Source organism: Botryllus schlosseri, unplaced genomic scaffold (assembly GCF_051294905.1).
Source record: "Botryllus schlosseri isolate E-star unplaced genomic scaffold, Bs_hap1 Bs48a, whole genome shotgun sequence".
Taxonomy (NCBI): Eukaryota; Metazoa; Chordata; class Ascidiacea; order Stolidobranchia; family Styelidae; genus Botryllus; species Botryllus schlosseri.
The window spans coordinates 21,888-45,712 of NW_027648657.1; the positions used below are offsets into that span (position 1 = coordinate 21,888).

Below are 23,825 nucleotides of genomic sequence, written 5' to 3' on the forward strand. Positions count from 1 at the left end.
GTTTTTACCTGACGGAAAGTGCAATAAAATAACTACTCCGACAGCGAGAGCTTACTCGATCGTGTGTTTTTCGACCAGATACAAGAAAAAAGCAGGATGCCAATGATATTCGACCGCTAGCAGACTTTTCTCTCCAGTTCGTCCGAAAGTGCCTCAGCGCAATCAGACGATCTGCTTTTCAGGCAGATCGTTGGCAGCGTGGCGACATTTCGCCTGAAACAACGGAAAATGTCACATATAATACGGCACAGATTGTAACGTCGACCATACCACGTTGAATACACCCGATCTCGTCCGATCTCGGAAGTTAAGCAGCGTTGGGCCCAGTTAGTACTTGCATGGGTGACCGGCTGGGAATACTGGGTGTAGTAGGTCGGCTTTTGCATTTTTTTTACACAAACTCGATCAATTTGATTGCACGAACAACTATGAATGTCATCATTTGCTGGCCGCCGCTTATTTCAGCTATGAACTCGCGCTCAATTTGTAGGTGTACTAGGCCTAACACATTTTCATGATATCGCAATCTCGTGCCGTTGAGACATGACGAAAATTGCAATAAAATAAACTCTGACACAGAGAGCTTAATTTACATGAGTGTTTTTTGACCAGTTCGTCCGAAAGTGCCTCAGCGCAATCTGACAATCTGCTTTTCGGGCGTCTCGTTAGCAGCATGGCGTGGCGGCTTTCCGCCGGAGAGAAACCGAAAATGTCACATAAAACGGCACAGATCGTAACCACTGTCGCCTACGACCATACCACGTTGAATACACCCGATCTCGTCCGATCTCGGAAGTAAAGCAGCGTTGGGCCCAGTTAGTACTTGCATGGGTGACCGGCTGGGAATACCGGGTGGAGTAGGCAGGCTTTTGCATTTTTTCACACAAATTCGATCAATTTGATTGCACGAACAACTATGAATGTCATCATTTGCTGGCCGCCGCTTTTTTCAGCTATGAACTCGCGCTCAATTTGTAGGTGTACTAGGCCTAACACATTTTCATGATATCGCAATCTCGTGCCGTTGAGTCATGACGAAAATTGCAATAAAATAAACTCTGACACGGAAAGCTTAATTCACATGAGGGTTTTTTGACCAGTTCGTCCGAAAGTGCCTCAGCGCAATCTGACAATCTGCTTTTCGGGCGTCTCGTTGGCAGCATGGCGTGGCGGCTTTCCGCCGGAGAGAAACCGAAAATGTCACATAAAACGGCACAGATCGTAACCACTGTCGCCTACGACCATACCGCGTTGAATACACCTGATCTCGTCCGATCTCGGAAGTTAAGCAGCGTTCGGCCCAGTTAGTACTTGCATGGGTGACCGGCTGGGAATACCGGGTGTAGTAGGCCGGCTTTTGCGTTTTTTCACATTAACTCGATCAATTTGATCGCCATGCTGTATTTTCATATGAACTCTATCGCGCGAAGTTTATAATTGTAGTAAGCTTGCCACATTTTAATTATATCACAATCTCGTCCTGTTTTTACCTGACGGAAAGTGCAATAAAATAACTACTCCGACAGCGAGAGCTTACTCGATCGTGTGTTTTTCGACCAGATACAAGAAAAATGCAGGATGCCAATGATATTCGACCGCTAGCAGACTTTTCTCTCCAGTTCGTCCGAAAGTGCCTCAGCGAAATCAGACGATCTGCTTTTCAGGCAGATCGTTGGCAGCGTGTTGACATTTCGCCTGAAACAACGGAAAATGTCACATATAATACGGCACAAATTGTAACCACTGTCGCCTACGACTATACCACGTTGAATACAACCGATCTCGTCCGATCTCGGAAGTTAATCAGCGTTGGGCCCAGTTAGTACTTGCATGGGTGACCGGCTGGGAATACTGGGTGTAGTAGGTCGGCTTTTGCATTTTTTCACACAAACTCGATCAATTTGATTGCACGAACAACTATGAATGTCATCATTTGCTGGCCGCCGCTTATTTCAGCTATGAACTCGCGCTCAATTTGTAGGTGTACTAGGCCTAACACATTTTCATGATATCGCAATCTCTTTCCGTTGAGACATGACGAAAATTGCAATAAAATAAACTCTGACACAGAGAGCTTAATTTACATGAGTGTTTTTTGACCAGTTCGTCCGAAAGTGCCTCAGCGCAATCAGACAATCTGCTTTTCTGGCGTCTCGTTGGTAGCATGGCGTGGCGGCTTTCCGCCGGAGAGAAACCGAAAATGTCACATAAAACGGCACAGATCGTAACCACTGTCGCCTACGACCATACCACGTTGAATACACCCGATATCGTCCGATCTCGGAAGTTAAGCAGCGTTGGGCCCAGTTAGTACTTTCATGGGTGACCGGCTGGGAATACCGGGTGTAGTAGGCCGGCTTTTGCGTTTTTTCTCATTAACTCGATCAATTTGATCGCCATGCTGTATTTTCATATGAACTCTATCGCGCGAAGTTTATAATTGTAGTAGGCTTACCACATTTTCATTATATCACAATCTCGTCCTGTTTTTACCTGACGGAAAGTGCAATAAAATAACTACTCCGACAGCGAGAGCTTACTCGATCGTGTGTTTTTCGACCAGATACAAGAAAAAAGCAGGATGCCAATGATATTCGACCGCTAGCAGACTTTTCTCTCCAGTTCGTCCGAAAGTGCCTCAGCGCAATCAGACGATCTGCTTTTCAGGCAGATCGTTGGCAGCGTGGCGACATTTCGCCTGAAACAACGGAAAATGTCACATATAATACGGCACAGATTGTAACCACTGTCGCCTACGACCATACCACGTTGAATACACCCGATCTCGTCCGATCTCGGAAGTTAAGCAGCGTTGGGCCCAGTTAGTACTTGCATGGGTGACCGGCTGGGAATACTGGGTGTAGTAGGTCTGCTTTTGCATTTTTTCACACAAACTCGATCAATTTGATTGCACGAACAACTATGATTGTCATCATTTGCTGGCCGCCGCTTATTTCAGCTATGAACTCGCGCTCAATTTGTAGGTGTACTAGGCCTAACACATTTTCATGATATCGCAATCTCGTGCCGTTGAGACATGACGAAAATTGCAATAAAATAAACTCTGACACAGAGAGCTTAATTTCCATGAGTGTTTTTTGACCAGTTCGTCCGAAAGTGCCTCAGCGCAATCTGAAATCTGCTTTTCGGGCGTCTCGTTAGCAACATGGCGTGGCGGCTTTCCGCCGGAGAGAAACCGAAAATGTCACATAAAACGGCACAGATCGTAACCACTGTCGCCTACGACCATACCACGTTGAATACAACCGATCTCGTCCGATCTCGGAAGTTAATCAGCGTTGGGCCCAGTTAGTACTTGCATGGGTGACCGGCTGGGAATACTGGGTGTAGTAGGTCGGCTTTTGCATTTTTTCACACAAACTCGATCAATTTGATTGCACGAACAACTATGAATGTCATCATTTGCTGGCCGCCGCTTATTTCAGCTATGAACTCGCGCTCAATTTGTAGGTGTACTAGGCCTAACACATTTTCATGATATCGCAATCTCTTTCCGTTGAGACATGACGAAAATTGCAATAAAATAAACTCTGACACAGAGAGCTTAATTTACATGAGTGTTTTTTGACCAGTTCGTCCGAAAGTGCCTCAGCGCAATCTGACAATATGCTTTTCGGGCGTCTCGTTGGCAGCATGGCGTGGCGGCTTTCCGCCGGAGAGAAACCGAAAATGTCACATAAAACGGCACAGATCGTAACCACTGTCGCCTACGACCATACCACGTTGAATACACCCGATATCGTCCGATCTCGGAAGTTAAGCAGCGTTGGGCCCAGTTAGTACTTGCATGGTAGACCGGCTGGGAATACCGGGTGTAGTAGGCCGGCTTTTGCGTTTTTTCACATTAACTCGATCAATTTGATCGCCATGCTGTATTTTCATATGAACTCTATCGCGCGAAGTTTATAATTGTAGTAAGCTTGCCACATTTTAATTATATCACAATCTCGTCCTGTTTTTACCTGACGGAAAGTGCAATAAAATAACTACTCCGACAGCGAGAGCTTACTCGATCGTGTGTTTTTCGACCAGATACAAGAAAAATGCAGGATGCCAATGATATTCGACCGCTAGCAGACTTTTCTCTCCAGTTCGTCCGAAAGTGCCTCAGCGAAATCAGACGATCTGCTTTTCAGGCAGATCGTTGGCAGCGTGTTGACATTTCGCCTGAAACAACGGAAAATGTCACATATAATACGGCACAAATTGTAACCACTGTCGCCTACGACTATACCACGTTGAATACAACCGATCTCGTCCGATCTCGGAAGTTAATCAGCGTTGGGCCCAGTTAGTACTTGCATGGGTGACCGGCTGGGAATACTGGGTGTAGTAGGTCGGCTTTTGCATTTTTTCACACAAACTCGATCAATTTGATTGCACGAACAACTATGATTGTCATCATTTGCTGGCCGCCGCTTATTTCAGCTATGAACTCGCGCTCAATTTGTAGGTGTACTAGGCCTAACACATTTTCATGATATCGCAATCTCGTGCCGTTGAGACATGACGAAAATTGCAATAAAATAAACTCTGACACAGAGAGCTTAATTTCCATGAGTGTTTTTTGACCAGTTCGTCCGAAAGTGCCTCAGCGCAATCTGAAATCTGCTTTTCGGGCGTCTCGTTAGCAACATGGCGTGGCGGCTTTCCGCCGGAGAGAAACCGAAAATGTCACATAAAACGGCACAGATCGTAACCACTGTCGCCTACGACCATACCACGTTGAATACAACCGATCTCGTCCGATCTCGGAAGTTAATCAGCGTTGGGCCCAGTTAGTACTTGCATGGGTGACCGGCTGGGAATACTGGGTGTAGTAGGTCGGCTTTTGCATTTTTTCACACAAACTCGATCAATTTGATTGCACGAACAACTATGAATGTCATCATTTGCTGGCCGCCGCTTATTTCAGCTATGAACTCGCGCTCAATTTGTAGGTGTACTAGGCCTAACACATTTTCATGATATCGCAATCTCTTTCCGTTGAGACATGACGAAAATTGCAATAAAATAAACTCTGACACAGAGAGCTTAATTTACATGAGTGTTTTTTGACCAGTTCGTCCGAAAGTGCCTCAGCGCAATCTGACAATATGCTTTTCGGGCGTCTCGTTGGCAGCATGGCGTGGCGGCTTTCCGCCGGAGAGAAACCGAAAATGTCACATAAAACGGCACAGATCGTAACCACTGTCGCCTACGACCATACCACGTTGAATACACCCGATATCGTCCGATCTCGGAAGTTAAGCAGCGTTGGGCCCAGTTAGTACTTGCATGGTAGACCGGCTGGGAATACCGGGTGTAGTAGGCCGGCTTTTGCGTTTTTTCACATTAACTCGATCAATTTGATCGCCATGCTGTATTTTCATATGAACTCTATCGCGCGAAGTTTATAATTGTAGTAAGCTTGCCACATTTTAATTATATCACAATCTCGTCCTGTTTTTACCTGACGGAAAGTGCAATAAAATAACTACTCCGACAGCGAGAGCTTACTCGATCGTGTGTTTTTCGACCAGATACAAGAAAAATGCAGGATGCCAATGATATTCGACCGCTAGCAGACTTTTCTCTCCAGTTCGTCCGAAAGTGCCTCAGCGAAATCAGACGATCTGCTTTTCAGGCAGATCGTTGGCAGCGTGTTGACATTTCGCCTGAAACAACGGAAAATGTCACATATAATACGGCACAAATTGTAACCACTGTCGCCTACGACTATACCACGTTGAATACAACCGATCTCGTCCGATCTCGGAAGTTAATCAGCGTTGGGCCCAGTTAGTACTTGCATGGGTGACCGGCTGGGAATACTGGGTGTAGTAGGTCGGCTTTTGCATTTTTTCACACAAACTCGATCAATTTGATTGCACGAACAACTATGAATGTCATCATTTGCTGGCCGCCGCTTATTTCAGCTATGAACTCGCGCTCAATTTGTAGGTGTACTAGGCCTAACACATTTTCATGATATCGCAATCTCTTTCCGTTGAGACATGACGAAAATTGCAATAAAATAAACTCTGACACAGAGAGCTTAATTTACATGAGTGTTTTTTGACCAGTTCGTCCGAAAGTGCCTCAGCGCAATCAGACAATCTGCTTTTCTGGCGTCTCGTTGGTAGCATGGCGTGGCGGCTTTCCGCCGGAGAGAAACCGAAAATGTCACATAAAACGGCACAGATCGTAACCACTGTCGCCTACGACCATACCACGTTGAATACACCCGATATCGTCCGATCTCGGAAGTTAAGCAGCGTTGGGCCCAGTTAGTACTTTCATGGGTGACCGGCTGGGAATACCGGGTGTAGTAGGCCGGCTTTTGCGTTTTTTCTCATTAACTCGATCAATTTGATCGCCATGCTGTATTTTCATATGAACTCTATCGCGCGAAATTTATAATTGTAGTAGGCTTACCACATTTTCATTATATCACAATCTCGTCCTGTTTTTACCTGACGGAAAGTGCAATAAAATAACTACTCCGACAGCGAGAGCTTACTCGATCGTGTGTTTTTCGACCAGATACAAGAAAAAAGCAGGATGCCAATGATATTCGACCGCTAGCAGACTTTTCTCTCCAGTTCGTCCGAAAGTGCCTCAGCGCAATCAGACGATCTGCTTTTCAGGCAGATCGTTGGCAGCGTGGCGACATTTCGCCTGAAACAACGGAAAATGTCACATATAATACGGCACAGATTGTAACCACTGTCGCCTACGACCATACCACGTTGAATACACCCGATCTCGTCCGATCTCGGAAGTTAAGCAGCGTTGGGCCCAGTTAGTACTTGCATGGGTGACCGGCTGGGAATACTGGGTGTAGTAGGTCTGCTTTTGCATTTTTTCACACAAACTCGATCAATTTGATTGCACGAACAACTATGATTGTCATCATTTGCTGGCCGCCGCTTATTTCAGCTATGAACTCGCGCTCAATTTGTAGGTGTACTAGGCCTAACACATTTTCATGATATCGCAATCTCGTGCCGTTGAGACATGACGAAAATTGCAATAAAATAAACTCTGACACAGAGAGCTTAATTTCCATGAGTGTTTTTTGACCAGTTCGTCCGAAAGTGCCTCAGCGCAATCTGAAATCTGCTTTTCGGGCGTCTCGTTAGCAACATGGCGTGGCGGCTTTCCGCCGGAGAGAAACCGAAAATGTCACATAAAACGGCACAGATCGTAACCACTGTCGCCTACGACCATACCACGTTGAATACAACCGATCTCGTCCGATCTCGGAAGTTAATCAGCGTTGGGCCCAGTTAGTACTTGCATGGGTGACCGGCTGGGAATACTGGGTGTAGTAGGTCGGCTTTTGCATTTTTTCACACAAACTCGATCAATTTGATTGCACGAACAACTATGAATGTCATCATTTGCTGGCCGCCGCTTATTTCAGCTATGAACTCGCGCTCAATTTGTAGGTGTACTAGGCCTAACACATTTTCATGATATCGCAATCTCTTTCCGTTGAGACATGACGAAAATTGCAATAAAATAAACTCTGACACAGAGAGCTTAATTTACATGAGTGTTTTTTGACCAGTTCGTCCGAAAGTGCCTCAGCGCAATCTGACAATATGCTTTTCGGGCGTCTCGTTGGCAGCATGGCGTGGCGGCTTTCCGCCGGAGAGAAACCGAAAATGTCACATAAAACGGCACAGATCGTAACCACTGTCGCCTACGACCATACCACGTTGAATACACCCGATATCGTCCGATCTCGGAAGTTAAGCAGCGTTGGGCCCAGTTAGTACTTGCATGGTAGACCGGCTGGGAATACCGGGTGTAGTAGGCCGGCTTTTGCGTTTTTTCACATTAACTCGATCAATTTGATCGCCATGCTGTATTTTCATATGAACTCTATCGCGCGAAGTTTATAATTGTAGTAGGCTTACCACATTTTCATTATATCACAATCTCGTCCTGTTTTTACCTGACGGAAAGTGCAATAAAATAACTACTCCGACAGCGAGAGCTTACTCGATCGTGTGTTTTTCGACCAGATACAAGAAAAAAGCAGGATGCCAATGATATTCGACCGCTAGCAGACTTTTCTCTCCAGTTCGTCCGAAAGTGCCTCAGCGCAATCAGACGATCTGCTTTTCAGGCAGATCGTTGGCAGCGTGGCGACATTTCGCCTGAAACAACGGAAAATGTCACATATAATACGGCACAGATTGTAACGTCGACCATACCACGTTGAATACACCCGATCTCGTCCGATCTCGGAAGTTAAGCAGCGTTGGGCCCAGTTAGTACTTGCATGGGTGACCGGCTGGGAATACTGGGTGTAGTAGGTCGGCTTTTGCATTTTTTTTACACAAACTCGATCAATTTGATTGCACGAACAACTATGAATGTCATCATTTGCTGGCCGCCGCTTATTTCAGCTATGAACTCGCGCTCAATTTGTAGGTGTACTAGGCCTAACACATTTTCATGATATCGCAATCTCGTGCCGTTGAGACATGACGAAAATTGCAATAAAATAAACTCTGACACAGAGAGCTTAATTTACATGAGTGTTTTTTGACCAGTTCGTCCGAAAGTGCCTCAGCGCAATCTGACAATCTGCTTTTCGGGCGTCTCGTTAGCAGCATGGCGTGGCGGCTTTCCGCCGGAGAGAAACCGAAAATGTCACATAAAACGGCACAGATCGTAACCACTGTCGCCTACGACCATACCACGTTGAATACACCCGATCTCGTCCGATCTCGGAAGTAAAGCAGCGTTGGGCCCAGTTAGTACTTGCATGGGTGACCGGCTGGGAATACCGGGTGGAGTAGGCAGGCTTTTGCATTTTTTCACACAAATTCGATCAATTTGATTGCACGAACAACTATGAATGTCATCATTTGCTGGCCGCCGCTTTTTTCAGCTATGAACTCGCGCTCAATTTGTAGGTGTACTAGGCCTAACACATTTTCATGATATCGCAATCTCGTGCCGTTGAGTCATGACGAAAATTGCAATAAAATAAACTCTGACACGGAAAGCTTAATTCACATGAGGGTTTTTTGACCAGTTCGTCCGAAAGTGCCTCAGCGCAATCTGACAATCTGCTTTTCGGGCGTCTCGTTGGCAGCATGGCGTGGCGGCTTTCCGCCGGAGAGAAACCGAAAATGTCACATAAAACGGCACAGATCGTAACCACTGTCGCCTACGACCATACCGCGTTGAATACACCTGATCTCGTCCGATCTCGGAAGTTAAGCAGCGTTCGGCCCAGTTAGTACTTGCATGGGTGACCGGCTGGGAATACCGGGTGTAGTAGGCCGGCTTTTGCGTTTTTTCACATTAACTCGATCAATTTGATCGCCATGCTGTATTTTCATATGAACTCTATCGCGCGAAGTTTATAATTGTAGTAAGCTTGCCACATTTTAATTATATCACAATCTCGTCCTGTTTTTACCTGACGGAAAGTGCAATAAAATAACTACTCCGACAGCGAGAGCTTACTCGATCGTGTGTTTTTCGACCAGATACAAGAAAAATGCAGGATGCCAATGATATTCGACCGCTAGCAGACTTTTCTCTCCAGTTCGTCCGAAAGTGCCTCAGCGAAATCAGACGATCTGCTTTTCAGGCAGATCGTTGGCAGCGTGTTGACATTTCGCCTGAAACAACGGAAAATGTCACATATAATACGGCACAAATTGTAACCACTGTCGCCTACGACTATACCACGTTGAATACAACCGATCTCGTCCGATCTCGGAAGTTAATCAGCGTTGGGCCCAGTTAGTACTTGCATGGGTGACCGGCTGGGAATACTGGGTGTAGTAGGTCGGCTTTTGCATTTTTTCACACAAACTCGATCAATTTGATTGCACGAACAACTATGAATGTCATCATTTGCTGGCCGCCGCTTATTTCAGCTATGAACTCGCGCTCAATTTGTAGGTGTACTAGGCCTAACACATTTTCATGATATCGCAATCTCTTTCCGTTGAGACATGACGAAAATTGCAATAAAATAAACTCTGACACAGAGAGCTTAATTTACATGAGTGTTTTTTGACCAGTTCGTCCGAAAGTGCCTCAGCGCAATCAGACAATCTGCTTTTCTGGCGTCTCGTTGGTAGCATGGCGTGGCGGCTTTCCGCCGGAGAGAAACCGAAAATGTCACATAAAACGGCACAGATCGTAACCACTGTCGCCTACGACCATACCACGTTGAATACACCCGATATCGTCCGATCTCGGAAGTTAAGCAGCGTTGGGCCCAGTTAGTACTTTCATGGGTGACCGGCTGGGAATACCGGGTGTAGTAGGCCGGCTTTTGCGTTTTTTCTCATTAACTCGATCAATTTGATCGCCATGCTGTATTTTCATATGAACTCTATCGCGCGAAGTTTATAATTGTAGTAGGCTTACCACATTTTCATTATATCACAATCTCGTCCTGTTTTTACCTGACGGAAAGTGCAATAAAATAACTACTCCGACAGCGAGAGCTTACTCGATCGTGTGTTTTTCGAGAAAAAAGCAGGATGCCAATGATATTCGACCGCTAGCAGACTTTTCTCTCCAGTTCGTCCGAAAGTGCCTCAGCGCAATCAGACGATCTGCTTTTCTGGCAGATCGTTGGAAGCGTGGCGACATTTCGCCTGAGACAACGGAAAATGTCACATATAAAACGGCACAGATTGTAACCACTGTCGCCTACGACCATACCGCGTTGAATACACCCGATCTCGTCCGATCTCGGAAGTTAAGCAGCGTTGGGCCCAGTTAGTACTTGCATGGGTGACCGGCTGGGAATACCGGGTGTAGTAGGTCAGCTTTTGCATTTTTTCACACAAACTCGATCAATTTGATCGCCATGTTGTATTTTCATATGAACTCTATCGCGCGAAGTTTATAATTGTAGTAGGCTTACCACATTTTCAATATATGACAATCTCGTACTGTTTTTACCTGGCGGAAAGTGCAATAAAATAACTACTCCGACAGCGAGAGCTTACTCGATCGTGTGTTTTTCGACCAGATACAAGAAAAAAGCAGGATGCCGATGATGTTCGACCGCTAGCAGACTTTTCTCTCCAGTTCGTCCGAAAGTGCCTCAGCGCAATCAGACGATTTGCTTTTCAGGCAGATCGTTGGCAGCGTGGCGACATTTCGCCTGAGACAACGGAAAATGTCACATATAAAACGGCACAGATTGTAACCACTGTCGCCTACGACCATACCACGTTGAATACACCCGATCTCGTCCGATCTCGGAAGTTAAGCAGCGTTGGGCCCAGTTAGTACTTGCATGAGTGACCGGCTGGGAATACCGGGTGTAGTAGGTCAGCTTTTGCATTTTTTCACACAAACTCGATCAATTTGATCGCCATGTTGTATTTTCATATGAACTCTATCGCGCGAAGTTTATAATTGTAGTAGGCTTACCACATTTTCAATATATGACAATCTCGTACTGTTTTTACCTGACGGAAAGTGCAATAAAATAACTACTCCGACAGCGAGAGCTTACTCGATCGTGTGTTTTTCGACCAGATACAAGAAAAAAGCAGGATGCCGATGATGTTCGACCGCTAGCAGACTTTTCTCTCCAGTTCGTCCGAAAGTGCCTCAGCGCAATCAGACGATCTGCTTTTCAGGCAGATCGTTGGCAGCGTGGCGACATTTCGCCTGAGACAACGGAAAATGTCACATATAAAACGGCACAGATTGTAACCACTGTCGCCTACGACCATACCACGTTGAATACACCCGATCTCGTCCGATCTCGGAAGTTAAGCAGCGTTGGGCCCAGTTAGTACTTGCATGGGTGACCGGCTGGGAATACCGGGTGTAGTAGGTCAGCTTTTGCGTTTTTTCACATTAACTCGATCAATTTGATTGTTATGCTGTATTTTTACGATTGCAACTGTTTTGCATGCGCACGTACCAATATCAATTGAATCATTTGCTGGCCGCCGCTTATTCAGATGAAAATTATAACCCAATGTATTGCATTGTATTTCAATTATGACCTCGCGCACAATTTGTAGGTGTACTAGGCCTGACACATTTTCATTATATCACAATCTCGTACTGTTTTTACCTGACGGAAAGTGCAATAAAATAACTACTCCGACAGCGAGAGCTTACTCGATCGTGTGTTTTTCGAGAAAAAAGCAGGATGCCAATGATATTCGACCGCTAGCAGACTTTTCTCTCCAGTTCGTCCGAAAGTGCCTCAGCGCAATCAGACGATCTGCTTTTCTGGCAGATCGTTGGAAGCGTGGCGACATTTCGCCTGAGACAACGGAAAATGTCACATATAAAACGGCACAGATTGTAACCACTGTCGCCTACGACCATACCACGTTGAATACACCCGATCTCGTCCGATCTCGGAAGTTAAGCAGCGTTGGGCCCAGTTAGTACTTGCATGGGTGACCGGCTGGGAATACCGGGTGTAGTAGGTCAGCTTTTGCATTTTTTCACACAAACTCGATCAATTTGATCGCCATGTTGTATTTTCATATGAACTCTATCGCGCGAAGTTTATAATTGTAGTAGGCTTACCACATTTTCAATATATGACAATCTCGTACTGTTTTTACCTGGCGGAAAGTGCAATAAAATAACTACTCCGACAGCGAGAGCTTACTCGATCGTGTGTTTTTCGACCAGATACAAGAAAAAAGCAGGATGCCGATGATGTTCGACCGCTAGCAGACTTTTCTCTCCAGTTCGTCCGAAAGTGCCTCAGCGCAATCAGACGATCTGCTTTTCAGGCAGATCGTTGGCAGCGTGGCGACATTTCGCCTGAGACAACGGAAAATGTCACATATAAAACGGCACAGATTGTAACCACTGTCGCCTACGACCATACCACGTTGAATACACCCGATCTCGTCCGATCTCGGAAGTTAAGCAGCGTTGGGCCCAGTTAGTACTTGCATGGGTGACCGGCTGGGAATACCGGGTGTAGTAGGTCAGCTTTTGCATTTTTTCACACAAACTCGATCAATTTGATCGCCATGTTGTATTTTCATATGAACTCTATCGCGCGAAGTTTATAATTGTAGTAGGCTTACCACATTTTCAATATATGACAATCTCGTACTGTTTTTACCTGACGGAAAGTGCAATAAAATAACTACTCCGACAGCGAGAGCTTACTCGATCGTGTGTTTTTCGACCAGATACAAGAAAAAAGCAGGATGCCGATGATGTTCGACCGCTAGCAGACTTTTCTCTCCAGTTCGTCCGAAAGTGCCTCAGCGCAATCAGACGATCTGCTTTTCAGGCAGATCGTTGGCAGCGTGGCGACATTTCGCCTGAGACAACGGAAAATGTCACATATAAAACGGCACAGATTGTAACCACTGTCGCCTACGACCATACCACGTTGAATACACCCGATCTCGTCCGATCTCGTCCGATCTCGGAAGTTAAGCAGCGTTGGGCCCAGTTAGTACTTGCATGGGTGACCGGCTGGGAATACCGGGTGTAGTAGGTCAGCTTTTGCATTTTTTCACACAAACTCGATCATTTTGATCGCCATGTTGTATTTTCATATGAACTCTATCGCGCGAAGTTTATAATTGTAGTAGGCTTACCACATTTTCAATATATGACAATCTCGTACTGTTTTTACCTGACGGAAAGTGCAATAAAATAACTACTCCGACAGCGAGAGCTTACTCGATCGTGTGTTTTTCGACCAGATACAAGAAAAAAGCAGGATGCCGATGATGTTCGACCGCTAGCAGACTTTTCTCTCCAATTCGTCCGAAAGTGCCTCAGCGCAATCAGACGATCTGCTTTTCAGGCAGATCGTTGGCAGCGTGGCGACATTTCGCCTGAGACAACGGAAAATGTCACATATAAAACGGCACAGATTGTAACCACTGTCGCCTACGATCATACCACGTTGAATACACCCGATCTCGTCCGATCTCGGAAGTTAAGCAGCGTTGGGCCCAGTTAGTACTTGCATGGGTGACCGGCTGGGAATACCGGGTGTAGTAGGTCAGCTTTTGCATTTTTTCACACAAACTCGATCAATTTGATCGCCATGTTGTATTTTCATATGAACTCTATCGCGCGAAGTTTATAATTGTAGTAGGCTTACCACATTTTCAATATATGACAATCTCGTACTGTTTTTACCTGACGGAAAGTGCAATAAAATAACGACTCCGACAGCGAGAGCTTACTCGATCGTGTGTTTTTCGACCAGATACAAGAAAAAAGCAGGATGCCGATGATGTTCGACCGCTAGCAGACTTTTCTCTCCAGTTCGTCCGAAAGTGCCTCAGCGCAATCAGACGATCTGCTTTTCAGGCAGATCGTTGGCAGCGTGGCGACATTTCGCCTGAGACAACGGAAAATGTCACATATAAAACGGCACAGATTGTAACCACTGTCGCCTACGACCATACCACGTTGAATACACCCGATCTCGTCCGATCTCGGAAGTTAAGCAGCGTTGGGCCCAGTTAGTACTTGCATGGGTGACCGGCTGGGAATACCGGGTGTAGTAGGTCAGCTTTTGCATTTTTTCACACAAACTCGATCAATTTGATCGCCATGTTGTATTTTCATATGAACTCTATCGCGCGAAGTTTATAATTGTAGTAGGCTTACCACATTTTCAATATATGACAATCTCGTACTGTTTTTACCTGACGGAAAGTGCAATAAAATAACTACTCCGACAGCGAGAGCTTACTCGATCGTGTGTTTTTCGACCAGATACAAGAAAAAAGCAGGATGCCGATGATGTTCGACCGCTAGCAGACTTTTCTTTCCAGTTCGTCCGAAAGTGCCTCAGCGCAATCAGACGATCTGCTTTTCAGGCAGATCGTTGGCAGCGTGGCGACATTTCGCCTGAGACAACGTAAAATGTCACATATAAAACGGCACAGATTGTAACCACTGTCGCCTACGACCATACCACGTTGAATACACCCGATCTCGTCCGATCTCGGAAGTTAAGCAGCGTTGGGCCCAGTTAGTACTTGCATGGGTGACCGGCTGGGAATACCGGGTGTAGTAGGTCAGCTTTTGCATTTTTTCACACAAACTCGATCAATTTGATCGCCATGTTGTATTTTCATATGAACTCTATCGCGCGAAGTTTATAATTGTAGTAGGCTTACCACATTTTCAATATATGACAATCTCGTACTGTTTTTACCTGACGGAAAGTGCAATAAAATAACTACTCCGACAGCGAGAGCTTACTCGATCGTGTGTTTTTCGACCAGATACAAGAAAAAAGCAGGATGCCGATGATGTTCGACCGCTAGCAGACTTTTCTCTCCAGTTCGTCCGAAAGTGCCTCAGCGCAATCAGACGATCTGCTTTTCAGGCAGATCGTTGGCAGCGTGGCGACATTTCGCCTGAGACAACGGAAAATGTCACATATAAAACGGCACAGATTGTAACCACTGTCGCCTACGACCATACCACGTTGAATACACCCGATCTCGTCCGATCTCGGAAGTTAAGCAGCGTTGGGCCCAGTTAGTACTTGCATGGGTGACCGGCTGGGAATACCGGGTGTAGTAGGTCAGCTTTTGCATTTTTTCACACAAACTCGATCAATTTGATCGCCATGTTGTATTTTCATATGAACTCTATCGCGCGAAGTTTATAATTGTAGTAGGCTTACCACATTTTCAATATATGACAATCTCGTACTGTTTTTACCTGACGGAAAGTGCAATAAAATAACTACTCCGACAGCGAGAGCTTACTCGATCGTGTGTTTTTCGACCAGATACAAGAAAAAAGCAGGATGCCGATGATGTTCGACCGCTAGCAGACTTTTCTCTCCAGTTCGTCCGAAAGTGCCTCAGCGCAATCAGACGATCTGCTTTTCAGGCAGATCGTTGGCAGCGTGGCGACATTTCGCCTGAGACAACGGAAAATGTCACATATAAAACGGCACAGATTGTAACCACTGTCGCCTACGACCATACCACGTTGAATACACCCGATCTCGTCCGATCTCGGAAGTTAAGCAGCGTTGGGCCCAGTTAGTACTTGCATGGGTGACCGGCTGGGAATACCGGGTGTAGTAGGTCAGCTTTTGCGTTTTTTCACATTAACTCGATCAATTTGATTGTTATGCTGTATTTTTACGATTGCAACTGTTTTGCATGCGCACGTACCAATACCAATTGAATCATTTGCTGGCCGCCGCTTATTCAGATGAAAATTATAACCCAATGTATTGCATTGTATTTCAATTATGACCTCGCGCACAATTTGTAGGTGTACTAGGCCTGACACATTTTCATTATATCACAATCTCGTACTGTTTTTACCTGACGGAAAGTGCAATAAAATAACTACTCCGACAGCGAGAGCTTACTCGATCGTGTGTTTTTCGAGAAAAAAGCAGGATGCCAATGATATTCGACCGCTAGCAGACTTTTCTCTCCAGTTCGTCCGAAAGTGCCTCAGCGCAATCAGACGATCTGCTTTTCTGGCAGATCGTTGGAAGCGTGGCGACATTTCGCCTGAGACAACGGAAAATGTCACATATAAAACGGCACAGATTGTAACCACTGTCGCCTACGACCATACCACGTTGAATACACCCGATCTCGTCCGATCTCGGAAGTTAAGCAGCGTTGGGCCCAGTTAGTACTTGCATGGGTGACCGGCTGGGAATACCGGGTGTAGTAGGTCAGCTTTTGCATTTTTTCACACAAACTCGATCAATTTGATCGCCATGTTGTATTTTCATATGAACTCTATCGCGCGAAGTTTATAATTGTAGTAGGCTTACCACATTTTCAATATATGACAATCTCGTACTGTTTTTACCTGACGGAAAGTGCAATAAAATAACTACTCCGACAGCGAGAGCTTACTCGATCGTGTGTTTTTCGACCAGATACAAGAAAAAAGCAGGATGCCGATGATGTTCGACCGCTAGCAGACTTTTCTTTCCAGTTCGTCCGAAAGTGCCTCAGCGCAATCAGACGATCTGCTTTTCAGGCAGATCGTTGGCAGCGTGGCGACATTTCGCCTGAGACAACGGAAAATGTCACATATAAAACGGCACAGATTGTAACCACTGTCGCCTACGACCATACCACGTTGAATACACCCGATCTCGTCCGATCTCGGAAGTTAAGCAGCGTTGGGCCCAGTTAGTACTTGCATGGGTGACCGGCTGGGAATACCGGGTGTAGTAGGTCAGCTTTTGCATTTTTTCACACAAACTCGATCAATTTGATCGCCATGTTGTATATTCATATGAACTCTATCGCGCGAAGTTTATAATTGTAGTAGGCTTACCACATTTTCAATATATGACAATCTCGTACTGTTTTTACCTGACGGAAAGTGCAATAAAATAACTACTCCGGCAGCGAGAGCTTACTCGATCGTGTGTTTTTCGACCAGATACAAGAAAAAAGCAGGATGCCGATGATGTTCGACCGCTAGCAGACTTTTCTCTCCAGTTCGTCCGAAAGTGCCTCAGCGCAATCAGACGATCTGCTTTTCAGGCAGATCGTTGGCAGCGTGGCGACATTTCGCCTGAGACAACGGAAAATGTCACATATAAAACGGCACAGATTGTAACCACTGTCGCCTACGACCATACCACGTTGAATACACCCGATCTCGTCCGATCTCGGACGTTAAGCAGCGTTGGGCCCAGTTAGTACTTGCATGGGTGACCGGCTGGGAATACCGGGTGTAGTAGGTCAGCTTTTGCGTTTTTTCACATTAACTCGATCAATTTGATTGTTATGCTGTATTTTTACGATTGCAACTGTTTTGCATGCGCACGTACCAATATCAATTGAATCATTTGCTGGCCGCCGCTTATTCAGATGAAAATTATAACCCAATGTATTGCATTGTATTTCAATTATGACCTCGCGCACAATTTGTAGGTGTACTAGGCCTGACACATTTTCATTATATCACAATCTCGTACTGTTTTTACCTGACGGAAAGTGCAATAAAATAACTACTCCGACAGCGAGAGCTTACTCGATCGTGTGTTTTTCGAGAAAAAAGCAGGATGCCAATGATATTCGACCGCTAGCAGACTTTTCTCTCCAGTTCGTCCGAAAGTGCCTCAGCGCAATCAGACGATCTGCTTTTCTGGCAGATCGTTGGAAGCGTGGCGACATTTCGCCTGAGACAACGGAAAATGTCACATATAAAACGGCACAGATTGTAACCACTGTCGCCTACGACCATACCACGTTGAATACACCCGATCTCGTCCGATCTCGGAAGTTAAGCAGCGTTGGGCCCAGTTAGTACTTGCATGGGTGACCGGCTGGGAATACCGGGTGTAGTAGGTCAGCTTTTGCATTTTTTCACACAAACTCGATCAATTTGATCGCCATGTTGTATTTTCATATGAACTCTATCGCGCGAAGTTTATAATTGTAGTAGGCTTACCACATTTTCAATATATGACAATCTCGTACTGTTTTTACCTGACGGAAAGTGCAATAAAATAACTACTCCGACAGCGAGAGCTTACTCGATCGTGTGTTTTTCGACCAGATACAAGAAAAAAGCAGGATGCCGATGATGTTCGACCGCTAGCAGACTTTTCTTTCCAGTTCGTCCGAAAGTGCCTCAGCGCAATCAGACGATCTGCTTTTCAGGCAGATCGTTGGCAGCGTGGCGACATTTCGCCTGAGACAACGGAAAATGTCACATATAAAACGGCACAGATTGTAACTACTGTCGCCTACGACCATACCACGTTGAATACACCCGATCTCGTCCGATCTCGGAAGTTAAGCAGCGTTGGGCCCAGTTAGTACTTGCATGGGTGACCGGCTGGGAATACCGGGTGTAGTAGGTCAGCTTTTGCATTTTTTCACACAAACTCGATCAATTTGATCGCCATGTTGTATTTTCATATGAACTCTATCGCGCGAAGTTTATAATTGTAGTAGGCTTACCACATTTTCAATATATGACAATCTCGTACTGTTTTTACCTGACGGAAAGTGCAATAAAATAACTACTCCGACAGCGAGAGCTTACTCGATCGTGTGTTTTTCGACCAGATACAAGAAAAAAGCAGGATGCCGATGATGTTCGACCGCTAGCAGACTTTTCTCTCCAGTTCGTCCGAAAGTGCCTCAGCGCAATCAGACGATCTGCTTTTCAGGCAGATCGTTGGCAGCGTGGCGACATTTCGCCTGAGACAACGGAAAATGTCACATATAAAACGGCACAGATTGTAACCACTGTCGCCTACGACCATACCACGTTGAATACACCCGATCTCGTCCGATCTCGGAAGTTAAGCAGCGTTGGGCCCAGTTAGTACTTGCATGGGTGACCGGCTGGGAATACCGGGTGTAGTAGGTCAGCTTTTGCGTTTTTTCACATTAACTCGATCAATTTGATTGTTATGCTGTATTTTTACGATTGCAACTGTTTTGCATGCGCACGTACCAATATCAATTGAATCATTTGCTGGCCGCCGCTTATTCAGATGAAAATTATAACCCAATGTATTGCATTGTATTTCAATTATGACCTCGCGCACAATTTGTAGGTGTACTAGGCCTGACACATTTTCATTATATCACAATCTCGTACTGTTTTTACCTGACGGAAAGTGCAATAAAATAACTACTCCGACAGCGAGAGCTTACTCGATCGTGTGTTTTTCGAGAAAAAAGCAGGATGCCAATGATATTCGACCGCTAGCAGACTTTTCTCTCCAGTTCGTCCGAAAGTGCCTCAGCGCAATCAGACGATCTGCTTTTCTGGCAGATCGTTGGAAGCGTGGCGACATTTCGCCTGAGACAACGGAAAATGTCACATATAAAACGGCACAGATTGTAACCACTGTCGCCTACGACCATACCACGTTGAATACACCAGATCTCGTCCGATCTCGGAAGTTAAGCAGCGTTGGGCCCAGTTAGTACTTGCATGGGTGACCGGCTGGGAATACCGGGTGTAGTAGGTCAGCTTTTGCATTTTTTCACACAAACTCGATCAATTTGATCGCCATGTTGTATTTTCATATGAACTCTATCGCGCGAAGTTTATAATTGTAGTAGGCTTACCACATTTTCAATATATGACAATCTCGTACTGTTTTTACCTGACGGAAAGTGCAATAAAATAACTACTCCGACAGCGAGAGCTTACTCGATCGTGTGTTTTTCGACCAGATACAAGAAAAAAGCAGGATGCCGATGATGTTCGACCGCTAGCAGACTTTTCTCTCCAGTTCGTCCGAAAGTGCCTCAGCGCAATCAGACGATCTGCTTTTCAGGCAGATCGTTGGCAGCGTGGCGACATTTCGCCTGAGACAACGGAAAATGTCACATATAAAACGGCACAGATTGTAACCACTGTCGCCTACGACCATACCACGTTGAATACACCCGATCTCGTCCGATCTCGGAAGTTAAGCAGCGTTGGGCCCAGTTAGTACTTGCATGGGTGACCGGCTGGGAATACCGGGTGTAGTAGGTCAGCTTTTGCATTTTTTCACACAAACTCGATCAATTTGATCGCCATGTTGTATTTTCATATGAACTCTATCGCGCGAAGTTTATAATTGTAGTAGGCTTACCACATTTTCAATATATGACAATCTCGTACTGTTTTTACCTGACGGAAAGTGCAATAAAATAACTACTCCGACAGCGAGAGCTTACTCGATCGTGTGTTTTTCGACCAGATATAAGAAAAAAGCAGGATGCCGATGATGTTCGACCGCTAGCAGACTTTTCTCTCCAGTTCGTCCGAAAGTGCCTCAGCGCAATCAGACGATCTGCTTTTCAGGCAGATCGTTGGCAGCGTGGCGACATTTCGCCTGAGACAACGGAAAATATCACATATAAAACGGCACAGATTGTAACCACTGTCGCCTACGACCATACCACGTTGAATACACCCGATCTCGTCCGATCTCGGAAGTTAAGCAGCGTTGGGCCCAGTTAGTACTTGCATGGGTGACCGGCTGGGAATACCGGGTGTAGTAGGTCAGCTTTTGCATTTTTTCACACAAACTCGATCAATTTGATCGCCATGTTGTATTTTCATATGAACTCTATCGCGCGAAGTTTATAATTGTAGTAGGCTTACCACATTTTCAATATATGACAATCTCGTACTGTTTTTACCTGACAGAAAGTGCAATAAAATAACTACTCCGACAGCGAGAGCTTACTCGATCGTGTGTTTTTCGACCAGATACAAGAAAAAAGCAGGATGCCGATGATGTTCGCCCGCTAGCAGACTTTTCTTTCCAGTTCGTCCGAAAATGCCTCAGCGCAATCAGACGATCTGCTTTTCAGGCAGATCGTTGGCAGCGTGGCGACATTTCGCCTGAGACAACGGAAAATGTCACATATAAAACGGCACAGATTGTAACCACTGTCGCCTACGACCATACCACGTTGAATACACCCGATCTCGTCCGATCTCGGAAGTTAAGCAGCGTTGGGCCCAGTTAGTACTTGCATGGGTGACCGGCTGGGAATACCGGGTGTAGTAGGTCAGCTTTTGCATTTTTTCACACAAACTCGATCAATTTGATCGCCATGTTGTATTTTCATATGAACTCTATCGCGCGAAGTTTATAATTGTAGTAGGCTTACCACATTTTCAATATATGACAATCTCGTACTGTTTTTACCTGACGGAAAGTGCAATAAAATAACTACTCCGACAGCGAGAGCTTACTCGATCGTGTGTTTTTCGACCAGATACAAGAAAAAAGCAGGATGCCGATGATGTTCGACCGCTAGCAGACTTTTCTCTCCAGTTCGTCCGAAAGTGCCTCAGCGCAATCAGACGATCTGCTTTTCAGGCAGATCGTTGGCAGCGTGGCGACATTTCGCCTGAGACAACGGAAAATGTCACATATAAAACGGCACAGATTGTAACCACTGTCGCCTACGACCATACCACGTTGAATACACCCGATCTCGTCCGATCTCGGACGTTAAGCAGCGTTGGGCCCAGTTAGTACTTGCATGGGTGACCGGCTGGGAATACCGGGTGTAGTAGGTCAGCTTTTGCGTTTTTTCACATTAACTCGATCAATTTGATTGTTATGCTGTATTTTTACGATTGCAACTGTTTTGCATGCGCACGTACCAATATCAATTGAATCATTTGCTGGCCGCCGCTTATTCAGATGAAAATTATAACCCAATGTATTGCATTGTATTTCAATTATGACCTCGCGCACAATTTGTAGGTGTACTAGGCCTGACACATTTTCATTATATCACAATCTCGTACTGTTTTTACCTGACGGAAAGTGCAATAAAATAACTACTCCGACAGCGAGAGCTTACTCGATCGTGTGTTTTTCGAGAAAAAAGCAGGATGCCAATGATATTCGACCGCTAGCAGACTTTTCTCTCCAGTTCGTCCGAAAGTGCCTCAGCGCAATCAGACGATCTGCTTTTCTGGCAGATCGTTGGAAGCGTGGCGACATTTCGCCTGAGACAACGGAAAATGTCTCATATAAAACGGCACAGATTGTAACCACTGTCGCCTACGACCATACCACGTTGAATACACCCGATCTCGTTCGATCTCGGAAGTTAAGCAGCGTTGGGCCCAGTTATTACTTGCATGGGTGACCGGCTGGGAATACCGGGTGTAGTAGGTCAGCTTTTGCATTTTTTCACACAAACTCGATCAATTTGATCGCCATGTTGTATTTTCATATGAACTCTATCGCGCGAAGTTTATAATTGTAGTAGGCTTACCACATTTTCAATATATGACAATCTCGTACTGTTTTTACCTGACGGAAAGTGCAATAAAATAACTACTCCGACAGCGAGAGCTTACTCGATCGTGTGTTTTTCGACCAGATACAAGAAAAAAGCAGGATGCCGATGATGTTCGACCGCTAGCAGACTTTTCTCTCCAGTTCGTCCGAAAGTGCCTCAGCGCAATCAGACGATCTGCTTTTCAGGCAGATCGTTGGCAGCGTGGCGACATTTCGCCTGAGACAACGGAAAATGTCACATATAAAACGGCACAGATTGTAACCACTGTCGCCTACGACCATACCACGTTGAATACACCCGATCTCGTCCGATCTCGGAAGTTAAGCAGCGTTGGGCCCAGTTAGTACTTGCATGGGTGACCGGCTGGGAATACCGGGTGTAGTAGGTCAGCTTTTGCGTTTTTTCACATTAACTCGATCAATTTGATTGTTATGCTGTATTTTTACGATTGCAACTGTTTTGCATGTGCACGTACCAATATCAATTGAATCATTTGCTGGCCGCCGCTTATTCAGATGAAAATTATAACCCAATGTATTGCATTGTATTTCAATTATGACCTCGCGCACAATTTGTAGGTGTACTAGGCCTGACACATTTTCATTATATCACAATCTCGTACTGTTTTTACCTGACGGAAAGTGCAATAAAATAACTACTCCGACAGCGAGAGCTTACTCGATCGTGTGTTTTTCGAGAAAAAAGCAGGATGCCAATGATATTCGACCGCTAGCAGACTTTTCTCTCCAGTTCGTCCGAAAGTGCCTCAGCGCAATCAGACGATCTGCTTTTCTGGCAGATCGTTGGAAGCGTGGCGACATTTCGCCTGAGACAACGGAAAATGTCTCATATAAAACGGCACAGATTGTAACCACTGTCGCCTACGACCATACCACGTTGAATACACCCGATCTCGTCCGATCTCGGAAGTTAAGCAGCGTTGGGCCCAGTTAGTACTTGCATGGGTGACCGGCTGGGAATACCGGGTGTAGTAGGTCAGCTTTTGCATTTTTTCACACAAACTCGATCAATTTGATCGCCATGTTGTATTTTCATATGAACTCT

The 23,825-nt window shown here is 45.5% G+C and overlaps 40 non-coding genes and 6 pseudogenes across 40 annotated transcripts; all 46 read left to right on the forward strand.

The window, feature by feature from the left end:
- Positions 1-256: 256 nt before the first annotated feature.
- Positions 257-375, forward strand: LOC145432551 (5S ribosomal RNA). The gene has a single exon (XR_013912848.1). It is a non-coding gene; the product is annotated as a 5S ribosomal RNA (ribosomal RNA).
- Positions 376-745: 370 nt separating this feature from the next.
- Positions 746-864, forward strand: LOC145432554 (5S ribosomal RNA). Its single transcript, XR_013912851.1, has one exon. It is a non-coding gene; the product is annotated as a 5S ribosomal RNA (ribosomal RNA).
- Positions 865-1,233: 369 nt separating this feature from the next.
- Positions 1,234-1,352, forward strand: LOC145432575 (5S ribosomal RNA; annotated as a pseudogene).
- Positions 1,353-1,748: 396 nt separating this feature from the next.
- LOC145432569 (5S ribosomal RNA) lies at positions 1,749-1,867 on the forward strand. Its single transcript, XR_013912865.1, has one exon. It is a non-coding gene; the product is annotated as a 5S ribosomal RNA (ribosomal RNA).
- Positions 1,868-2,236: 369 nt separating this feature from the next.
- On the forward strand, positions 2,237-2,355 carry LOC145432563 (5S ribosomal RNA). The gene has a single exon (XR_013912860.1). It is a non-coding gene; the product is annotated as a 5S ribosomal RNA (ribosomal RNA).
- A 396-nt stretch (positions 2,356-2,751) lies between these two features.
- LOC145432576 (5S ribosomal RNA) lies at positions 2,752-2,870 on the forward strand. Its single transcript, XR_013912870.1, has one exon. It is a non-coding gene; the product is annotated as a 5S ribosomal RNA (ribosomal RNA).
- Positions 2,871-3,238: 368 nt separating this feature from the next.
- On the forward strand, positions 3,239-3,357 carry LOC145432538 (5S ribosomal RNA). The gene has a single exon (XR_013912836.1). It is a non-coding gene; the product is annotated as a 5S ribosomal RNA (ribosomal RNA).
- Positions 3,358-3,726: 369 nt separating this feature from the next.
- On the forward strand, positions 3,727-3,845 carry LOC145432585 (5S ribosomal RNA; annotated as a pseudogene).
- Positions 3,846-4,241: 396 nt separating this feature from the next.
- LOC145432571 (5S ribosomal RNA) lies at positions 4,242-4,360 on the forward strand. The gene has a single exon (XR_013912867.1). It is a non-coding gene; the product is annotated as a 5S ribosomal RNA (ribosomal RNA).
- Positions 4,361-4,728: 368 nt separating this feature from the next.
- On the forward strand, positions 4,729-4,847 carry LOC145432539 (5S ribosomal RNA). The gene has a single exon (XR_013912837.1). It is a non-coding gene; the product is annotated as a 5S ribosomal RNA (ribosomal RNA).
- A 369-nt stretch (positions 4,848-5,216) lies between these two features.
- LOC145432586 (5S ribosomal RNA) lies at positions 5,217-5,335 on the forward strand (annotated as a pseudogene).
- Positions 5,336-5,731: 396 nt separating this feature from the next.
- Positions 5,732-5,850, forward strand: LOC145432572 (5S ribosomal RNA). The gene has a single exon (XR_013912868.1). It is a non-coding gene; the product is annotated as a 5S ribosomal RNA (ribosomal RNA).
- Positions 5,851-6,219: 369 nt separating this feature from the next.
- Positions 6,220-6,338, forward strand: LOC145432564 (5S ribosomal RNA). Its single transcript, XR_013912861.1, has one exon. It is a non-coding gene; the product is annotated as a 5S ribosomal RNA (ribosomal RNA).
- A 396-nt stretch (positions 6,339-6,734) lies between these two features.
- LOC145432606 (5S ribosomal RNA) lies at positions 6,735-6,853 on the forward strand. Its single transcript, XR_013912881.1, has one exon. It is a non-coding gene; the product is annotated as a 5S ribosomal RNA (ribosomal RNA).
- Positions 6,854-7,221: 368 nt separating this feature from the next.
- On the forward strand, positions 7,222-7,340 carry LOC145432540 (5S ribosomal RNA). Its single transcript, XR_013912838.1, has one exon. It is a non-coding gene; the product is annotated as a 5S ribosomal RNA (ribosomal RNA).
- A 369-nt stretch (positions 7,341-7,709) lies between these two features.
- LOC145432587 (5S ribosomal RNA) lies at positions 7,710-7,828 on the forward strand (annotated as a pseudogene).
- Positions 7,829-8,214: 386 nt separating this feature from the next.
- On the forward strand, positions 8,215-8,333 carry LOC145432552 (5S ribosomal RNA). Its single transcript, XR_013912849.1, has one exon. It is a non-coding gene; the product is annotated as a 5S ribosomal RNA (ribosomal RNA).
- Positions 8,334-8,703: 370 nt separating this feature from the next.
- LOC145432555 (5S ribosomal RNA) lies at positions 8,704-8,822 on the forward strand. The gene has a single exon (XR_013912852.1). It is a non-coding gene; the product is annotated as a 5S ribosomal RNA (ribosomal RNA).
- Positions 8,823-9,191: 369 nt separating this feature from the next.
- LOC145432577 (5S ribosomal RNA) lies at positions 9,192-9,310 on the forward strand (annotated as a pseudogene).
- A 396-nt stretch (positions 9,311-9,706) lies between these two features.
- LOC145432573 (5S ribosomal RNA) lies at positions 9,707-9,825 on the forward strand. Its single transcript, XR_013912869.1, has one exon. It is a non-coding gene; the product is annotated as a 5S ribosomal RNA (ribosomal RNA).
- A 369-nt stretch (positions 9,826-10,194) lies between these two features.
- LOC145432565 (5S ribosomal RNA) lies at positions 10,195-10,313 on the forward strand. The gene has a single exon (XR_013912862.1). It is a non-coding gene; the product is annotated as a 5S ribosomal RNA (ribosomal RNA).
- Positions 10,314-10,699: 386 nt separating this feature from the next.
- LOC145432513 (5S ribosomal RNA) lies at positions 10,700-10,818 on the forward strand. The gene has a single exon (XR_013912813.1). It is a non-coding gene; the product is annotated as a 5S ribosomal RNA (ribosomal RNA).
- Positions 10,819-11,214: 396 nt separating this feature from the next.
- Positions 11,215-11,333, forward strand: LOC145432556 (5S ribosomal RNA). The gene has a single exon (XR_013912853.1). It is a non-coding gene; the product is annotated as a 5S ribosomal RNA (ribosomal RNA).
- A 396-nt stretch (positions 11,334-11,729) lies between these two features.
- Positions 11,730-11,848, forward strand: LOC145432608 (5S ribosomal RNA). Its single transcript, XR_013912883.1, has one exon. It is a non-coding gene; the product is annotated as a 5S ribosomal RNA (ribosomal RNA).
- A 491-nt stretch (positions 11,849-12,339) lies between these two features.
- Positions 12,340-12,458, forward strand: LOC145432609 (5S ribosomal RNA). Its single transcript, XR_013912884.1, has one exon. It is a non-coding gene; the product is annotated as a 5S ribosomal RNA (ribosomal RNA).
- A 396-nt stretch (positions 12,459-12,854) lies between these two features.
- Positions 12,855-12,973, forward strand: LOC145432610 (5S ribosomal RNA). Its single transcript, XR_013912885.1, has one exon. It is a non-coding gene; the product is annotated as a 5S ribosomal RNA (ribosomal RNA).
- Positions 12,974-13,369: 396 nt separating this feature from the next.
- LOC145432593 (5S ribosomal RNA) lies at positions 13,370-13,498 on the forward strand (annotated as a pseudogene).
- A 396-nt stretch (positions 13,499-13,894) lies between these two features.
- LOC145432517 (5S ribosomal RNA) lies at positions 13,895-14,013 on the forward strand. The gene has a single exon (XR_013912817.1). It is a non-coding gene; the product is annotated as a 5S ribosomal RNA (ribosomal RNA).
- A 396-nt stretch (positions 14,014-14,409) lies between these two features.
- Positions 14,410-14,528, forward strand: LOC145432611 (5S ribosomal RNA). The gene has a single exon (XR_013912886.1). It is a non-coding gene; the product is annotated as a 5S ribosomal RNA (ribosomal RNA).
- Positions 14,529-14,924: 396 nt separating this feature from the next.
- On the forward strand, positions 14,925-15,043 carry LOC145432612 (5S ribosomal RNA). Its single transcript, XR_013912887.1, has one exon. It is a non-coding gene; the product is annotated as a 5S ribosomal RNA (ribosomal RNA).
- A 396-nt stretch (positions 15,044-15,439) lies between these two features.
- On the forward strand, positions 15,440-15,558 carry LOC145432613 (5S ribosomal RNA). Its single transcript, XR_013912888.1, has one exon. It is a non-coding gene; the product is annotated as a 5S ribosomal RNA (ribosomal RNA).
- A 396-nt stretch (positions 15,559-15,954) lies between these two features.
- On the forward strand, positions 15,955-16,073 carry LOC145432615 (5S ribosomal RNA). The gene has a single exon (XR_013912889.1). It is a non-coding gene; the product is annotated as a 5S ribosomal RNA (ribosomal RNA).
- A 491-nt stretch (positions 16,074-16,564) lies between these two features.
- Positions 16,565-16,683, forward strand: LOC145432616 (5S ribosomal RNA). Its single transcript, XR_013912890.1, has one exon. It is a non-coding gene; the product is annotated as a 5S ribosomal RNA (ribosomal RNA).
- A 396-nt stretch (positions 16,684-17,079) lies between these two features.
- LOC145432617 (5S ribosomal RNA) lies at positions 17,080-17,198 on the forward strand. Its single transcript, XR_013912891.1, has one exon. It is a non-coding gene; the product is annotated as a 5S ribosomal RNA (ribosomal RNA).
- Positions 17,199-17,594: 396 nt separating this feature from the next.
- LOC145432527 (5S ribosomal RNA) lies at positions 17,595-17,713 on the forward strand. The gene has a single exon (XR_013912826.1). It is a non-coding gene; the product is annotated as a 5S ribosomal RNA (ribosomal RNA).
- A 491-nt stretch (positions 17,714-18,204) lies between these two features.
- Positions 18,205-18,323, forward strand: LOC145432619 (5S ribosomal RNA). Its single transcript, XR_013912894.1, has one exon. It is a non-coding gene; the product is annotated as a 5S ribosomal RNA (ribosomal RNA).
- Positions 18,324-18,719: 396 nt separating this feature from the next.
- LOC145432620 (5S ribosomal RNA) lies at positions 18,720-18,838 on the forward strand. The gene has a single exon (XR_013912895.1). It is a non-coding gene; the product is annotated as a 5S ribosomal RNA (ribosomal RNA).
- A 396-nt stretch (positions 18,839-19,234) lies between these two features.
- On the forward strand, positions 19,235-19,353 carry LOC145432621 (5S ribosomal RNA). The gene has a single exon (XR_013912896.1). It is a non-coding gene; the product is annotated as a 5S ribosomal RNA (ribosomal RNA).
- A 491-nt stretch (positions 19,354-19,844) lies between these two features.
- LOC145432541 (5S ribosomal RNA) lies at positions 19,845-19,963 on the forward strand. Its single transcript, XR_013912839.1, has one exon. It is a non-coding gene; the product is annotated as a 5S ribosomal RNA (ribosomal RNA).
- Positions 19,964-20,359: 396 nt separating this feature from the next.
- Positions 20,360-20,478, forward strand: LOC145432622 (5S ribosomal RNA). The gene has a single exon (XR_013912897.1). It is a non-coding gene; the product is annotated as a 5S ribosomal RNA (ribosomal RNA).
- Positions 20,479-20,874: 396 nt separating this feature from the next.
- Positions 20,875-20,993, forward strand: LOC145432623 (5S ribosomal RNA). Its single transcript, XR_013912898.1, has one exon. It is a non-coding gene; the product is annotated as a 5S ribosomal RNA (ribosomal RNA).
- Positions 20,994-21,389: 396 nt separating this feature from the next.
- Positions 21,390-21,508, forward strand: LOC145432624 (5S ribosomal RNA). Its single transcript, XR_013912899.1, has one exon. It is a non-coding gene; the product is annotated as a 5S ribosomal RNA (ribosomal RNA).
- Positions 21,509-21,904: 396 nt separating this feature from the next.
- Positions 21,905-22,023, forward strand: LOC145432528 (5S ribosomal RNA). Its single transcript, XR_013912827.1, has one exon. It is a non-coding gene; the product is annotated as a 5S ribosomal RNA (ribosomal RNA).
- Positions 22,024-22,514: 491 nt separating this feature from the next.
- On the forward strand, positions 22,515-22,633 carry LOC145432567 (5S ribosomal RNA). The gene has a single exon (XR_013912863.1). It is a non-coding gene; the product is annotated as a 5S ribosomal RNA (ribosomal RNA).
- A 396-nt stretch (positions 22,634-23,029) lies between these two features.
- Positions 23,030-23,148, forward strand: LOC145432626 (5S ribosomal RNA). Its single transcript, XR_013912900.1, has one exon. It is a non-coding gene; the product is annotated as a 5S ribosomal RNA (ribosomal RNA).
- Positions 23,149-23,639: 491 nt separating this feature from the next.
- Positions 23,640-23,758, forward strand: LOC145432627 (5S ribosomal RNA). Its single transcript, XR_013912901.1, has one exon. It is a non-coding gene; the product is annotated as a 5S ribosomal RNA (ribosomal RNA).
- The last annotated feature ends 67 nt before the right edge of the window (positions 23,759-23,825 follow it).